The sequence below is a fragment of the Fundulus heteroclitus genome, chromosome 8 (genome assembly GCF_011125445.2).
Source record: "Fundulus heteroclitus isolate FHET01 chromosome 8, MU-UCD_Fhet_4.1, whole genome shotgun sequence".
NCBI lineage: Eukaryota > Metazoa > Chordata > Actinopteri > Cyprinodontiformes > Fundulidae > Fundulus > Fundulus heteroclitus.
Window position 1 is genome coordinate 20,508,206 of NC_046368.1, and position 18,516 is coordinate 20,526,721.

At 39.3% G+C, this 18,516-nt stretch overlaps 1 protein-coding gene across 2 annotated transcripts in view; it reads left to right on the forward strand.

Annotated features, from left to right (window-relative positions):
• The window catches only part of csgalnact1a (chondroitin sulfate N-acetylgalactosaminyltransferase 1a), a 58,294-nt gene continuing 39,778 nt past the window's right edge, over positions 1 to 18,516 (forward strand). The window contains exons 1-2 of one of the 2 annotated variants that reach the window (XM_021307174.2): positions 9 to 137; positions 13,750 to 13,862. The gene's annotated coding sequence lies outside the window, so the exon portion shown is untranslated. Of the gene's footprint in view, positions 138 to 13,749; positions 13,863 to 18,516 lie in introns of both variants that reach the window. The other variant, XM_012879763.3, reaches the window with a different exon arrangement.

Consider the following 18,516-nt stretch of genomic DNA (forward strand, 5'->3'; position numbering starts at 1 on the left):
GCCGTACCAACGCTCCCATGCAGCCGCCTGAGAACAAACGCCGCGGTCCAGTTGCAGAGCTGCTGCAGCTGCTGAAGGCTGCGGGGACCGCACAAAACCTCCAGTCAGGACGGACCTCAACGCGACAGGAACCAAAGGTGAGCCAGGTGCCGAGGCGTTTTAACAACTAATGTGTGAACTAACTGTTTGACTTTGCATAGCGCCGTCGCATTTTTGTACTTTTTTGCGAGCGCTCCCTTAATTGAGACATGTCATGTTAAACTCTGTGATGGGGACGAACCCCCTAAGCGCCAGGAAGTATAAATCTACCTTTACCTATTCGTCACCTTAATTGCAAAAATGTCAAGCGCTTTGAACTTCTTCCGTTTTCAGTTTTGAGGCGGCGTAATTAAAATCCCACCCACAGCAATTTCTCCAGAGTAGAGCCTGATAATGAAATTACGTGCGTTCGGTTTAAGTTGATGCTTCTTTTTTTTTTTTTTTTGCTATCTTCGCCCACAAACGCACACATATATAGAGCAGACATGCATGCAGCATTCTGAGCAAGCTTTTTTTTTTTTTATCAGAGAAATGCTCTAATCCTGTTTGGTGCTCTCTCTAACAAGCACCTTGGACCCTGAAATATTTAGTGTGAGGGCTGGCAGAGTTGTTTTTTTCCTCTTGCTGGGGGAACAGAAGTGGGGATTATGTTGTATTTGAGGTGGTTTAGCAGATAGGGAAACGGAAGGCAGCAGCATTGTGGAAGGAGATTACTTTATATGCGTGAAGCTGCTCATGCAATATGCTATGGCATAATGTATGCATGCTTCCTCTGGCCTGAAGATTTGCTTTACTGTCCTCTTTGTGGGTTTATTGTGCCTGGGAATGACTGTATTCTCACTTTCCCTGGCTGTGCAGACTGCGTGCGTTCTCGTGTTTCATAGATAAGATAACAACCGGCATGGCGGGACTTTAAATGCGTGACATTTTACGTGAACTAAAAGGGCTTCCCTGCAATAAAAGATGACACATTGTCTTTGAGGAAGTCCTATCTCGTCGCTGCCTGTTTGGGCGAAGCTGGTTTGTTCACCTCAGTTGAATTAAGCAGAGAACGTTATAAAAACAATCGAGGGTTGGGTGTTTGGCGGTTTCTCTTGCATTAATCTGCTTCAACTATGAACCTCAGCTGGTTCTCAAGAAAAATAAACGCCGACCGTTCCAGCGATATCTAAAAGCCCATGTCTTTCTGTGCAGGTTATATTAAGCAAATGCTGCAGCACGTTGTGGCACTAATGCTTTTACAGAAAAAAAAAATACCACAAAGACCATTAATGCCTTTAATGCCGTACATTTCTCTGCATTTTTTGCACAAAAAAAGAAGCCGTGGCAAGAGTTCCAGTAGTCATGGTGGCAGGTTGCAGGTTAAATGATATGAGCCGATTAGTTGACACAGTCTAATTTATTTATCTGGTATCGGTCTTCGTTGTTTGCTCTCTCGCCATCTCTTTTTTTTGTCAGTGATTCAAACCCTTTCACTTGTAAAACTCTGTCAACAGCCACGACGTATATGACATCCAGGGAGTGTCTCACTGTAACAACTAAGATTTATCACTCAACTATTCAGAGGTTAAACAATTGGAATGGGGTTTTCATTGTGTTCTTTGGGACTTGGTCTATTCATCTCTCTATTCTGAGTTGTACGGTTTTTGCAGCACATTGTAGATCAAGTTGAAGGCTGCATTTATATTATTGATCCGTGGAACCAGATCGACCTTCGTGGGCCACGAATAGATGTTTCATCCCTACAGGCTCGGGAATCCGTTTTTTTTTATTTTTTTTTATATGTTTGAAACACCGGGTTTGTACAGAGATCAAAGTGACTTATTGAAGTTTTCTTATAAATCCTGTTTCATGGCCAAAACTAAACAGGGAAACAATGAAGCAGATACCAGTGAAAATGTAAAACACATGAAACAATAAGATGCATTTAGCTAAGCGAGATAGACTTCTCTCTGATCAGGCATAACTTTATGACCCCTTACAGGCGAAGTAAATAACTGATTACCTCTTCATAATGGCACTTCAGTAAGCACCTGTGGGGGGGATATATCATACAACAAGTGAACACGTTGTCGTCAAAGTTAATGTGATAGTAGCGGGCGAAAGGGCAGGCATAAGGATTTAAATGGCTAAATGGTGATGGCCAAGCTACTGTGTCAGAGCATCTCCAAATGACAATTTTTCTGTGTGCTTCCAGCATTCTCTAGGACCTTTTAGCATTTGGCGCACTGTAATCTGTGTCAGACGTGGCCTTCAGCTGCACGAAGACCCCATCCAGCAGGTGGAATATTGCTTTGGCATATGTAAAGTCCTGGCACTGGGAATACATTAGACAACAATCATTGCATTCAGTAATCGCGGTATTGTTATTGTGCACGCTAATGTCAGTATCTATCAAAAGGGGTCCAAGTCAGAATAATGAGGAACTGAGGCTCGTTGATGCTGAGAGAAGTTAAAGCAGAAATGTGCCAGACTACACAGTGCATCACAGTTTGTCGCGTATAGGGCTGCATAGTTCCAGGTCAGTCAGGGTATCCATGCTGACCATTGTCCGGCACAGAAAGCACCAGCAATCAGAGCTGGGCCGCCGGGCAATGGAGGAAGAGGGACGGTTGTGATGAATTACATGCGCTATGTGTTGCTTACCTGCGGAACGTAATGGCACCAGAATGGATTATGGGATGCTTGGATACTTTGGGTAATGTTCTGCTGGGGAAACCTTTGGTCATACCAGCCATCATTCAGGATAATGGATCCAGCTTCAAAGCAAAAAGATATAAATAAATAAAATGGTTCAGGAACGGGTTGAGAAGAACAATAAGGTGTTTTAGGTGTTGATTTGGCTTCAGTTTAATCAAGCATCTGTGGGAGGCGCTGGATTTAGAGAATCTGCTGCTCACATAGCAGCAGATTCTCAGCAGGTGTGCTATGGTGCTGGAAACCATAGCACACCTTCAGGAGTCTGTTGGAGTCAACACCTCGATGGGTCAGTGCTGTGCTGGCGCCACAAGGGGAATCAACACATTTGGCTGGTGGTCATAATCTAATGCATGGTGGTTTAAGCTGATGCTTCATTCAATTGCTGCTTGAAAGTTCTACTCAGAAATATAATATTTACTGGAATACGACATACAGTCAGAATTCCTGCACAACAAGTATAAGGAAAAGGGTTCCTGTACTCAGTAACACATGTTAACTATAGGTAAACAATGGGAGACAAATTATCAATTTCTTGATCTGCCAGTGTCCCATATTGACAGCTATTCCTAGAAATTGACCTTTTGTCCCTTTCAGACGCAGCAGATGGATATTTGTTGCTATTATGCGACTCACTTGTTCAACTGGAGACTATTTTCCACAAGCAGAGAGTAGATTTGGTTGGTGTGAGATTCTCAAGAGTACCATAACTTTAAGGGAAATATCATGGTTCTGTGTTATGATAGTTTCTGCTCAAACATTGCATAAGAAATTGCATAACATTGTCTTATTCCTTTTGACATTATGACATGTCTTACAACAGAGGATATAATCTAATGTGGTTAAAAGAATACATTAATTGCTTCTTTTATAATGTACAGTCATATTCAATAAATTAGGAATATGTGTTCCAATGAGGCTCATTTGTCGGATTAAAAGTACCTTTTGAAAATACTTTTCACTGAGCCCACATTTCTGTATTACATTTTTTAAATCTTTATCAGTTTGCTGTAATATTATAATCTTAAATGTCATGTTTTCATTACATATGAGCAAAATAGAAATAACAGAAATAAAGACGTTAAAACGTCATTCTGAGTAACTGATCTATATAATGTGGTTACCTTAGAATATTATCAAAAAGTCGGATTGTTTCAGTAACCCAGTTAACTAATTTGTTAATTATGACCGTATATGCGTTTCTGTAGCATTTATTTTTCCTCGTTTTGATACAGAGACCTAAGAAAAACATTAAACACTCACAAAATGAAGCTGTCGTTTTTAAGGGATTATTAAGCAGAATATTATACCTTTTTGCTGTCCTGTTTTTTTTATAGAGTTACACATGTATAGCATGCTGGTGCTAGTTGGGCTATCTGCTCTCATAAAACCTGCAGTCGGCCTCTTTTCAGATCTTTAAGCTTTGACACTATGTCTGCCCAACTTTCTCTCTGGAAAAAAAACTTCTGGTCACTCCGGGGGTCTCTCTGGCATCTCATTATAAGAGGGTTAAGTTGTATAGGCCCTGTAATGAAAAACTTGAGCAGTTTTGACTCCATACTTATTTTATTTCAAACCTGGGTATACCTAGTTGCCATGAAATGCAATAGATAAATAAACCTGTTTCTCAAAGGTTCCAAGTACGTAACAGCGTCCAAACAGTAAATCTGCCCAGTCTACCCTGATTGTGATGAAGACCTAAAGAAAGAAAGTAAGACTGTTAAAGGATGTTAAACCTTAACGATATGCAATTTAAGGGAAAAAAAAAACTGCTAAAGTGCATTCCAGATGTTGCTTTGACAGGGAAGTTCTGGGGAAACTGGCCTGTAATGAATGAGAGCAAAGAAATCACCTGAGGGGACCAGAGACTTCAAACAAAACCTTTCTCTTCACCTTCTTCTGTCCCTCACACTCGTTTGAGACTCGCATCCCTCCACCCCTTGTTCCTATGGATCTCATCTACTCGGTTATTAGTTCCCCCTCAAGTGATCTGTGAATAGATTACGTCCTTACCAGCCTCTTTTTCCTCCTTTTTTTAATCTTAATTTATCTCTCTGCTTCCCTCCTGCATGGTGGCTGTTTTTATATTATACTGAGCTCTAGCCAGAGGGCATGTTCCGACAAATTTGTCAGGGGAAAAACCCTGACATTCACTGAGGCCAACATGCACATGAACACATTAACTTCCTTGACCTGTAGCAAATGCACAACGCGGTCTGGGCTGCAGGGACAAAACGTTCAGCAGAGGAGCTCGAACATGCATCCCTGTGTCTTTTATCTGGTTCCTTCGATTCGTTTTTTTCTTGGACGCATATTTCCAACAATGTGACTGATGGGAGCAAGATTGTTGCATTGTATCCAGAGAAATTCAAGCAGAAATCCAAATTGACATTTTAAAAAAAGAATTGCCATGTCCGGTCTTTGTATTTTTCGTCATTAGAAATTCCCAGGTGCCAATCGCTACCAAGTGCTTCAAACATCATCTAATCTAGAGCTTAACCATCCTTAAAAATGGTTTACTGACGCACATGTGTCCTCTGGTTTTAATGGGGTAAATAGCTGCTCCCCTGTGAAGGAAGAACAAACAAGAAGATAGCCCAGGGCTTTTAGGAAGTTGTTTCCTCAGGTCTTTATGCAAGTAGGAAATGGCAGTTAACTGCAAAAGCAGAGCTACGCCACAACAGGCAAACTGAATGTTTTCCTGATGAACACTTGAGCAAGCTGCATGCATTATGAAAGCAGCTATGTTCACAGATAAAGTAAAACTAAAGTTACATTTTGGCTAAAATGTCCAAAGGATATATGCGAACAGGGTCAGGTGTGTCTGTTGTGGTACCGGATCACTTCCTTTGTCCACCAGTTCACGTTCGGTCCACAGTAACCATCCGTTGTTTTAAGAAAAAAATCGGAATTAGCAGGTCAGACCAACTGGAAATCAGTTTCAGCCAAGAAAAGTCAGATCAGACCGGTTATGTTGTAGTTTTAGATACTATTTCACTGATTGTAGGTAAGAAGAAATTAGATGACTTACATTTTCAAATAAAATGACCAGATACATGCTCAAGCTATAATATACTTCCACTTTTGTTAAATGAATATAACTGGTGTGAGAACTACCCAGTAATTTTCAAGGGAAATCAAGTTTTGCTTTTCTATTCGACCAATGAGAGTGGTGGCCTACTGTCTTAATGCCATTACAGATATATATATATATATATATATATATATATATATATATATATATATATATATATATATATATATATATATATATATATATATATATATATATATAAGTACAGTATCTTTTATAGATGCTATACTTGAATTTATTTTTGCCTGGTTTAAAAAATATGTTTTTTTTACACAATGTATTATGAGTTAAAAGACGTAATCTGATAATAACAATTGACTAATTGCGTGATCGGGCGAGTCCAGGCTTTTTTTCCCCGTAGGAATAAGCAGTGACCGGGTGGATTTTTCTCTGCCACTGGCACAGCGAGGTGCTGAGCTTTTAGCTAAGCAGCAGCTCCTCCACTGCGTGCACGACAGGGCTTGTAATAGGGCTGTGCATAAAAATCGATATAAAGATTAATATCGATATTTTAAAAAACGATTTAATATCGATATTCTGGCTTTCAATATCGATATACCTCCCAACCTCTAGGGGGCGTTATTACAGCGCAACCATTACAGTTCACAGCGAAGGAGAGCAAGTGAGACGAATTTGTGGAACGGCCGACAGGATTTTAGAAGCTCCTTTGTCCCTAAAATCAGATGTTTGGGCACATTTTTGGTTTCTGTGACACGTTAAATGCATTGAAGCAAATGCACTTTATTTTCCTGTTAATATGTCTGTGATCAATAAATAGAACATAAACATAATATTTGGCTGATTTTGGTGATTGAATCACTGAGCATTAATTCAAAGTAATAAATATCGATATTGGAATCAAATCAAGCTGAGCTATGTATCGAGAATCGTATCGTATCGTGAGCTGTGTATCGAGAATCGTATCGAATCGGCTCATCCTAGATGATACCCAGCCCTAGCTTGTAAACAGAACAGCATGGCTGCCGAAGCACCAGGGAAGGTGGCGATAGCCCTGTCTCTACAGCTGAACAGCCTATGTAAGTGTTGACCATTTGCTTGAGAAAATATTATTTAACCTTGATGTAACAATTTTTAGGAGGGAGAGGAGGAGGCTTTCTCAGGGGGGGGGGGAACTGTTGGGGGCGGGGCTTCCAGTTTAAACCAAACTGTTCTCCTCACTCACGGTTTGAATTTGTGCCGGATCAGGGATAGTTCCTTTAAATTCAGTGTTAGGAGATTATTGTGTCGTTCTTTTTGAAGATTTTATAGTTTGTTTGTTTTTTAACTTTTTTTGCTGCACCAAAGGAATGATGTTGCAGGTGCTTGCTGTTCAAAATTAGTTTCTCTAAAGGGTGACTGGAGTCGCCCTAAGAGATGGAGCGAGACGCTCTGTCATCTGAGGGATGAACTGCTTTTCCAGCCATCGGAGTTGAGGTGGCTGAGGTGTTTCTGGCATCTAATCAGGAAGTTTCCCTTTAGGAGGTTATCCTGGCACTTCCTATTGGGTGGCGCCCCTTTGCCAGACCCAGAACTCCCCAGAGGGACTATGCATCATTTCAAGTTAAGGAAGGTATTAGGTTTCATAAAAGGAGCTGGAGAGTGTTGCAAGGATTTTCTGGCTTTCTCTCCAAGACCTGTTAACCCTGTGACTCAGTCTCAGATAAAGACAATGGAAAGATGGCAGGTGAGAGGACTCATCCTTAGAAGCTGAGATTTTTGTGCTGAACTCACAGTTGTAATGTCAGGTGAGATTTGCTCTACAAAAGAAGAAAATAAATTCCTCATGTTACCCAGCTGCCCCGTGATGGATTGGCGACCCGTCCAGGGTAAACCCTGCCTCTCACCGCTCGAGATAGGCACCAGTCTATCTCTACTACCTGATTCAAGCAACAAAATGGTCAGGCCAGAACTATGACGCGAGGGCAACCAGAGAGACCTTTGTGTCTGTCTTCACTCATAAGTCATGAGGATTAGATAAGAAATCTATAAGAGGGCAAATGAAAACAAAACCCAACCTATCTGGAACTGCTTCAACATGCACTGCTGTTGTTATGAGAAAAGAGTGGGATTATCACCATTATCAACAGTCAAAAGCCAAATATTTTAAAAACAGAAATAAGATTCCTAAAAGCAGATCTGCCGTATCCCCTGGGCCGTTTTTTCCCACGTTTCTTTGATCATGTACACCCTTTATAATTTCTAAAAGGATTTTCAGTAACTACACTGCATTATCTTTAAATATCCGTGAAATTTAAAACGGTGCAATCTATGAATCCAGCCGCTGGTCGTAGTCAATCGAGAGGGTCAGAGCTTGCTTGTCAGATGCCTGAAACATTCAAAGGTAGCATTGTAGAACATAGACGAGCATGCATAAAGAGATAACCTGTCACCTGTGTGTGATTTCTGCTGAGCTGGTGTTACTGTCAAACAGAAGTGGCACAGAAAACTTCTCCTTTTCTGACAGCCGACCCCTGCAGCACTGGCCCTCGGTTCCCTCTCAACTTCGTCTCTTCCTGGCCCACTTTCTGAAAGATTTCCCTAATTAATTTTGAAAGTTTTCATCAGAGTACGGTTAATACATTTGCTGGAAATGCATTGTATCTGTTCATAGATGAAGACAAACACTCTGTTGGCAGTAAGCCCCTGCATAAAGGAGGAAATGGCAAAAGCAGAAGATGCCGAGCTCTCGAGCTGAAAACATCACCGGTCAACAAACACTAAATTATTCCTTCTCATATTTCATTTTCTTTAAGACTCTCTTGTTTATTTATTTATTTATTTTTGTATCTCTTGGCAACCCCCGCTCTTACAGCCTTGCATCTGTGGTTCTATTTCATGCATGGGAGATGATATTTGTGATAGAGGGGGAAAAACTCTTTATCAGGTGAGCCATTTCAGACAGCAGAGCTATACGGTGAAGGAAATGTCAAATTTAGCTCCATTAGATTTATACACACAGTTTTAAAAAAAAAAAGCTGCATAAACAGCAAGCACTTGAAACAGCAGGAAACTGTTATCAGGTGTCATTCTTGCTCAGCGCAGGGATCACGCAGGGGGAAGTCACTGCTGCACAAAGAGAGAAAACAGGAAGTGTTACGCAGATTTCACGTGAGGCATAATATGAGATTAGCTGCAGGTGAAAGAGTGTGCTGTAAGAGGATTCAGGGCAGCCTGAAAAGTATTGGTGCAGCCAGAGCAGGAGGTTTTGTGACTATTTTGCAAGTCTAATTTACACAGAGAAATCCTAACTTTTTTTTCCCCTAGGAAAAGCAGCAGATGTTCTATTTATTTAAAGGCTCTGGTTCTTGGGTATTTGAAATGACTCCTTAGCAAAGTTTTCGAATCGCACTGCAAAACTGTCCTCCAGGGGAAAAATATGACTAAACTGAGTCAACAGCCGCACTGCACCACAGTATACAATATTAATGACACAATGACAACACAGTGTACAGTGCTGATCGGGCGGAACATTTTTTTCTACCCTTTAACGATGTTATCCTAATTAATGTCTCTAAATGTTCCATCACTTCTAGCCAATGCTAAATTAACTATATCGCAATGATGGAAAATTTTCAAAACACTTCAAAAGAAAAGCAATACTCAAATAAACATTAATTAAACCTTTTAATCAAGGGCTGATGTTGGCAACTGTGACATTTTGATAATATACACATTAGCATGTCCATATTGGGATTTAAACTATTTGACTAGTTCAGATTTTCACAGATTAGAGGTGTAACAAAGCAATCTGACAAGACAATATATTATATTGGGTTCACAAGAAGAGGAATACCCAAAACTGTTTTGAGAACCGACCATCCCCTTTTTTTGTTTTCACAACTTCCATTAACGTGGTCTTCTTATATTAAACATGCACGAAAGTGCTTCGTTTACTAACAAATGGAGCAAGAACAAGTATAAAACACAAAAGTTAAAAATAATGAGCCAACTGGGTGAAATTTAAATGGAAAACTTTTGTATGCAACCAGGGTGAGCTACTGGCGTAGGAATTCGTAAAGTCATAGAACATGACTATGCCCCTTTAAACCATGCGTGGCATCAGTCAATTTAAAGGAGCAATAAGCAATTTTTTTTCACCACTAGGTAGAGCTTGAGCACTGTCTGTAGACCAAAACAAGATCACGTCAGACTACGTCTCTCTCTGGCACTCGGCACCCATTTGCCCTTCTCCTCCATCGGCTCAAATGAGCCAATTAGCAAAGGATAAAAACACAGCAGAACAGGTCACCTTTTCGAGGTACATGTCAATTGAAGAAGTAACTCATAACTTTATAATGCTGTTCTTGTGCACATGAACGACGAAGTATACAAGAGATTGGGGAACAGCACGGAGAGATAATGTGTGACGTTTAACCATCGTCCATCTAAAAAGATGCCTTTAGTTATTCCCAAAACAATTTTTTAGTTCTTTCTATATCTAAAATAATGAAGTTTCGCTTATAGCTCCTTTAAGCACTTACCCATTGGTCCCATGGAAAAACTAGGGAAACTGGACATTGTCATTAATCTATGAATCTCCCCTGGGCAGAACGCGATATGTGGACATGTGCAGGAAAAAGAGGATGTTTGGTCGCCCTATGTAACAGAGTATAGTCTATAACAATTTGGTTCTATAGATGCAACATTGCAAGTCTAGAAGTACTTCCCTTCTTATATAAGAGTCTCAGCAATGGATTGTGGGTGTCATATTCAAAACACTCCCCCTTATATCTGGGAATCATAACTGCTTGGCAGATAATCCAAAACAAGACCGAGTTTACTCTAACAAGAAAATTAATATTTTTAATTCTTATATTGTATAAAGGACCAAAAAAACAACAACACTATTAACTATTTGAAAGCACCCTTCCTACCCCCAATAGTGTTCTTACTGTTGACCCCATGAAAGGTCAAGGAACAGGAACTAGAAGTAGGTAATTAAGGGTATTTGGACGGAGCCATATTGTGCATGTTCCAGGGCTTCCTCATACAGGAAGATTATTTTTTTTCATATTTATATGACAAAGGAGATTGGGATGTTTTCAAAAGGTCTCTCTCTGGAATCCATTTTCAAGTTGTTTTCAGAGAAAACTCTCATTGTGTTGTACACAAAGAGTAGAAATGTAACAAAACGTTTCCGGCTTCACCGAAAACACTGTAAACAGGGCCCGAGTTACACCCACGTTTGTTTCCTCGTCAGGAACGTAGCTCGGTTGGGATGAAAGCGGGTGACAAAGTTACAAATGATCAACTCTTAACTTAAAGAGAAACCTCTGCGTCAGGGTGCATCTCATCTGCCCTGCTGCAGTTGTCTGAATTTGAGCAAGTTTGCATGCAGCTGTGCTCTTCGCAATTAACCTCACATTTGTCTGCTGTAGCATCATCAATAATTCAACTGGGTTCAATTTAGTGTGGAGCAACTTCACTGCCAGAGTCATCTCAGGGCACTTTATACAGTAAGTAAACAAGTTATTTTTAACTGTAATGTGTTGAATGATCTAAATTGAACAAATTCAGACTAGATGTATTTAATGTACTGAAATTTATAATAACTGCATTTAATTGTCTTATTCAAAATGTAATCTGACCATTTCTCTGTTATAGCTTATAAATTGTTTCCACCATGTTTAGAACTCTATTCCTAGTTTAATTATGGAAAACGAAGAATTATAAATTTCAAAACAATGTAATTTGTCTGCTTGAGTTTGATAATGCAGCAAAAAAGTGAAATGTTTCTTTAATACTTCCCCAGTACTGTGAAATCAATCCTGAGTGTTCTGCTTTCTAGTGGTCTTTCCATATTTATCTCACAAGAAAAGATGAGATGAGATTTTTGCAATGTTTTAGTAAGAACAAATATTCAGATCGCCAAACAAAGGCAAAGATAATCTGAGCATAAACAAAAGCAGTTTCGAAATGATAATTTATTTATGTAATAAAAAAGCTCTCCAAACCACCCTGCTACTACATTTTTACTCATTTCTAGGGATTTGAGATTCCAGGGAAATCACAAACAAGAGCCATCATCCACAAATGGACAAAACATAAAACAGTAATGAACTTTCCCAAGTGTGGCTGGTGTACTAAAATCACTCCCAAGAGTGTGTTGATGGCACATACAGGAGGTACCGACAGGACCCAGACCAACATCTAAAGAAGTGCAGACCTCACCTCCCCATTAAGGGCAGTGATTTAACAATAAGAAACAACAAACAAGGTCTCTTTATCAGTCTCCAATAGAAATTTGTGTTGGTCAAAGGCTGGGGTTGCAACACGGTACATAAACATAACACAAAGACGTGTGTCCCAGTTACCAGAAATCAGGGCTGGGGGGCTCCAGACCCGTCTTGACCTTGAGTTTTCCTGGGCTTGGTTTTGGTCTTGGTCTCAGAAGAACCGGCCTTGTCTTCACTGCCAGAAATCGTTTCAAATAACAAAGACTTTAGGGAAAATACACCATGGACAACAAAGCACAAGTTTAATGGAAGTTGCTACATATCCTGTTACATCTAGTGTGAAACCAACAGCTTTTTCAACAAAGAACATCATACGACATCCAAAATGGTGGTAGTGGTTTGATGCTCTAATACCTTTTATTTGACCAAACATGAAATCTGCTCTACCATCCAGAAGGATAATGTTCGTTCATCAATTTGTGACTTTAATCTCAGGAGCATGGCTAGTAAGTCAGTAGGTTTCCCTCTGAATGCTTTAAAAAGGATAAAATGTGAGATATTCAAATGGCCCAGTCCTAGCCCGGACTTAAACGTAATTGACATCCAATGTATCTGAATGTAAATTCTTGTTGGCACCTGAGGTCGCCAAGGATGGCGAAACCATTTGTCAGGTTTACCATTTCACATTGGACCAGGTTTTTTTTTTTCCCACTTAATTGAAATTACCATTAAGTGGAAGATATTGCCCAGAGCCGGGGTCCACACTGCATTTTATATTTACTCATGTTATCTTCGTCTGATGATAAAGTGTGTGTGTGTGTGCGTGGGGGGGGGGTGTACTTTTTTACGGCACTGTAAGTGGGCAGAAGCAGGGGCATGATGGGAGCAGGAAATCACTAACGCCTGAGCAGGCATCCTGCCATCAATAAAATCAAGCATGATTATTTAGCAGCCGGTACTGCTGCTCTGGAGCCATGCCTATCCTCACGGGGAGTCAAATGACCGGCGCTGAATCAACTCATTCATTCCAGTGAGACTCTGTGGTTTGGCTGTGAGTCTCTGCTCGTAAATCTCAATCTCACTAGCCCTCCTTCTAGTGACAAATCTGTCTCCCATAGCTTTAGAAGACCAACTGATTGCTTCACCCAAGGTGATACGTATCTCTGGGATGACTGTGGAAATAAATCCTATGTTACATTATTCTTGTTTCAATCGGGTGACAGAGCTCAGTTTGTTTTTTTTTAATCAGTTTTTTTTGGTACTAAAATAGTTTTTGTATTGGAGACAGAATAGCCAGCCCAATAGCTGCAATAAAAAAGGAACAATGTGAGGAGTCTTTATGCTGAGATAAATCACTTGCTGTCTGCTGCTCCGCAGTTAGTTATTAGGTAGTCAGATGGGAGCTGGTTTAACCTCTTGTACTTTGTTTTCTTACCACTGGCAATTAAAAACTGAAGGATAGATTATAGTTGTTGACATGAGTTAATTGACCTGCTCATTTTAAAAACCTTTTACTAAAATCTACAAAAAATCGAGTCCAAAACCACAAGTGATGTAATCCTTAAAAAAGGAAGTGACAGCAGTAACTAGCACCAGTTGCAAACCAAAATGCGTGTCTCATTTAGCTACGTTTAACCTCATTCCATATTTAATGATTTATGGCTTCTTAATGATATCATGAGGGGGTTCCTGTAATTGAGGATGATTCTTTGTCTCAAAAGGCTCTCTCCCTCTCCACCGCAGACTCGCCCACTTCTCCCTCATCACATTCTCCTCGAACATTTTGGAGTCAGCTGTGGAGGTCTGGCGGGAGAGACGCCCTCTGTCTCCTGATCCCTTCCATGTTTCGGAGCACAGTTCAGTATTCACCTCCACCACATACTAATCCTTTCATTTGCTACGGCTTCAGGCTGTCGGGTCAAAGAGCTGACTGTGTGGGGAGTCCAGAGGGACAGAGACTGATACAGAGATGCATTTACTGATGTGTATAGTAACTCAAATACTGAAACACCATCCAACAAAAATACATGCAGAAGATCCACATTTGCGCTGCTAAATATACATATCACCGTTGCACACATTACAGTTGTGGTCAAAAGTGTACATACACTTGTAAAAAAATCATAATGTTATGGCTGCCTTGAGTCTTCAATAAGTTCTACAACTCTTATTTTTCTGTGATAGAGTGATCGGAACACATACATGTTTGTCACAAAAAACAGTCATAAAGTTTGGTTCTTTCATAAATTTATTATGGGTCTGCTGAAAATGTCACCAAATCTGCTGGGTCAAAAATATACATACAGCAACAAAATTTGTCAACTTTGGTGATGTAGCGAGTTGTGTCAATCAAATTAGCTTCATGTCATGGCCTCTTCACTTCTTCTAAGTGATTCTGATTGACTACAGCTGTTGACTTCTCATGAGCCCATTTAAATAGGGCTCATTTGACCCAGTGATTAGACTCAGCTACAAAAGCTACAATGGGAAAGTCAAAGGAACTCAGTGTGGATCTGAAAAAGCGAATTATTGACTTGAACAAGTCAGGGAAGTCACTTGGAGCCATTTCAAAGCAGCTACAGGTCCCAAGAGCAACTGTGCAGACAATTATACCCAAGTATAAAGTGCATGGAACAGTTGTGTCACTGCCACGATCAGGAAGAAAACGCAAGCTATCACATGCTGCCGAGAGGAGATTGGTCAGGATGGTCAAGAGTCAACCAAGAATCACCAAGAAGCAGGTCTGCAAGGATTTGGAAGCTGATGGAACACAGGTGTCAGTCTCCACAGTCAAGCGTGTTTTACATCGGCATGGACTGAGAGGCTGCCGTGCAAGAAAGAAGCCCTTGCTCCAGAAAAGGCACCTTATGACTCGGCTGAAGTTTGCTGCTGATCACATGGACAAAGATAAAACCTTCTGGAGGAAAGTTCTCTGGTCAGACGAAACAAAAATTGAGCTGTTTGGCCACAACACCCAGCAATATGTTTGGAGGAGAAAAGGTGAGGCCTTTAATCCCAGGAACACCATGCCTACTGTCAAGCATGGTGGTGGTAGTATTATGCTCTGGGGATGTTTTGCTGCCAGTGGAACTGGTTCTTTGCAGAAAGTAAATGGGATAATGAAGAAGGAGGATTACCTCCAAATTCTGCAGGAAAACTTAAAACCATCAGCCCGAAGGTTGGGTCTTGGGCGCAGTTGGGTGTTCCAACAAGACAATGACCCAAAACACACATCAAAAGTGGTAAAGGAATGGCTAAACCAGGCTAGAATTAAGGTTTTAGAATGGCCTTCCCAAAGTCCTGACTTAAACCCCATTGAGAACATGTGGATAGTGCTAAAGAAACAGGTTCATGCAAGAAAACCATCACATTTAGCTGAACTGCACCAATTCTGTCAAGAAGAGTGGTCAAACATTCAACCTGAAGCTTGCCAGGACCTTGTGGATGGCTACCAAAAGCGCCTAGTTGCCGTGAAAATGGCCAAGGGACATGTAACCAAATACTAATGTTGCTGTATGTATATTTTTGACCCAGCAGATTTGGTGACATTTTCAGCAGACCCATAATAAATTTATGAAAGAACCAAACTTTATGACTGTTTTTTGTGACAAACATGTATGTGTTCCGATCACTCTATCACAGAAAAATAAGAGTTGTAGAACTTATTGAAGACTCAAGGCAGCCATAACATTATGATTTTTTTACAAGTGTATGTACACTTTTGACCACAACTGTATGTAGTCATCTTCAGACATTACATCCTCATTAAATTATTGGGTTTTATGTATCAAGACAGAATCAAAAGGATCTGGTCTTTACCAGATTCCCTAAAATATTTTTATCTAACTTCAAGTATGCAAAAAATAGGTCAGTCATTCTAAAGTGAGGTTTTTCTCCAGTGGAAAACGTTCAGACAGTTGGCAAGCAGCAGATGTCCAGGAATGGTCTTCCCAAAGTCTACAGTCCACAAAGAAAGTACAAAAATATAAACAAGAGCTTAATCTCTGTCTGTACAGGCCTCAGTTAGTGACCTAAATGTTCACACCAGTACAGCAAAAAAGACAGTCTGACCAAAAAACATGCCCAATGTATTACTACAAACTACAGCTGTGCGATTTTACCAAAAATCTAAATTGTGATTTTTCTTTTTTTTACTTTTTTTTAATTTTTTCGTCTTTCAACCAAGATTGAGATTATTTCGATTTTCCTGTGCAATAATTACAAGGAACAAATATGCTCTATAAATATACACGTTTGTGGACGAGGTCTATTTAAAACAAGAAATTAAACAGTTTTTTTAATGAGCCGAATATTTTTATCCAAGAGAATAGCTTGTTGAGTTAAACATCAATCCTTGTTTAACATGGATTACAAAGTGCAGCTGATAAACAAGGCTATTTAATAAACAGTTTTACTAGTACTTAATTAAACGGCAAAATTCCTGAACGTTTCCGGTAATTTAGTAATAATCCAACAAACTCCAATTGATAAACTGAAATTATCTTATCAGTAAAAAAAAAAAAAAAACGTGCACCCATTAATTGTAATGTGGGTGCCCTTTGGGGAAAAATAGAATACTTCTTCTGAAGATAAAAATGCAAATAAAACTGAAATTAGTGAATACTTAGAATATATTAAATACATTTTGAAATTCTTCACACCAGTAAAACATTGAATGATCTCTTGTTCAGAGTCCATTGTCACACACTTCACTGTTGGATGGAAAAGTTCTTACTTCTAACTCGCTTGCGTTGATCAGCCTGCTAGCTGCAACTCTCTCTTCCTTCCTGTGTGATGGGAAGGAAGAGCATATTACCTCCAGCCAAAGGGCTGGAGATGAAAAGGACGTATCCTAAACTCGTTAAATATTACGTAACCAAAAATTGCATGCCTCTGCAATTTGGAAATTGTGTTTTTTGGGGGTTTTTTAAATCACGATTATATTGCAGATGCAATTAATTGTACAGCCCTACTACAAACACACCAACTATCCATTTGACACATGGATTATTCCGTTATTTTTATCTGTTTGATGGAAAATGCAGTGAAGTGCAGTACAGACCAGATAATTTTTTTATATTTCCTGTTACATAAAACCTTTCCGATTAAACAAGGATCTAAGTTCTTTCTTTATTATCATTCATGCTGCGTCTCCTTGCTCTTTAATTTGGTTTGAGTTTGATTGCACCTCGTAATGGTTTTGGTGTTAAATTAACAATGCAGCTAAGTTAAAGACATGAATTTCTGTTTATAATACCAGAGTCATGCAAGTGTTTCACTCTGATGCAACAGCTGATATGAAGGAATACAGCATTATATCATTTCAGCCACAAGCCTTTACTGTATGTATATGCTGTTCAGTAATAATTATGCATTAACAGATGTTCATGCTACCCATGGCTTGGTTTACTAATGTGCATGTCAACCATCCAACTGGCTTTTAAATTGTAAGACTGCATAAAAACATAAAAAAATAATCAAAACAGATGGTTGATCTCCTCATTAACTTTTTTTTTCCCACTCCACATGGCAATTTAAGTTGATGAGATTTTTTTTTATTTTTTTTTTAGAATCCTTTAATTTTAACTCTGAATACTGTCAGTTCTATGTTTTGGCACATCAACAATTACACAAAAAAAATCCTACTAAATTTTACTGGTTTTGATTCTGACAGAAGCTTTTAATTTTAACTATATTTTATAACATAGTTGATCATAAGTGAGAAGTCTTTGCTTTATTTTCTTTATGATAGACTTGTAGATATAGCTTTTCGGCCAGTACATAACACAATTGGGTTTTAGTCAACCCGATTGTGCAGGCTATAGCCACACCGGGGACTTAAAATGTCTGCAGAAGCAGATCAAAGCAGTCCACAGAATAGTTAATGTCTAAATCAAAAAGGAGCTGCTTTAAAAAGAGGGCAGCTAAAACCCTAAACTATGAATGTGACCATTTGATTCTATAGAAAAATATTAAAATATCCCAAATTAGGGGTTGCATAAGGAAGCAGAAAGACAATTTATTAGACTTTCATCTTTTTAGAACCTTGTTCCAAAACACCAAGGAATCATAATGAATTTAAATGTGGGATTTAATTGCTTTTGTTCAAAAACAGAGACACAAATTGGTAGTGCTACCTGCTACTTCAAAAAAAGGATTAATAACTAGAGTTTTAACAATAATAATCCATACCATTGTTTTTATTTTTATACATAGACTTCAACAAAAACACAAAATAAACATCTGTTCAGTTTAATGGTAAATTTCCAGTGCCTGTGGTGCTGAGTGTTATACCTTTTTGTCCTGTTCTTTATAGCGTAATACTGGGAATACAACTAGCAGATATTTAGTCAGGTCATTAGCTCAGGTAGCTAGCTTGCAGTCGGCTGCTTGTAGCAAACAGACTTCAGTTTTTAAAATAGGTTAACTAAACCCTTAAAGCACCTTCAGTGTCCGTGCAGTATGTAAACTGTTTTTATATTCTCCATGTATCAGTCGTTATAGATGAAA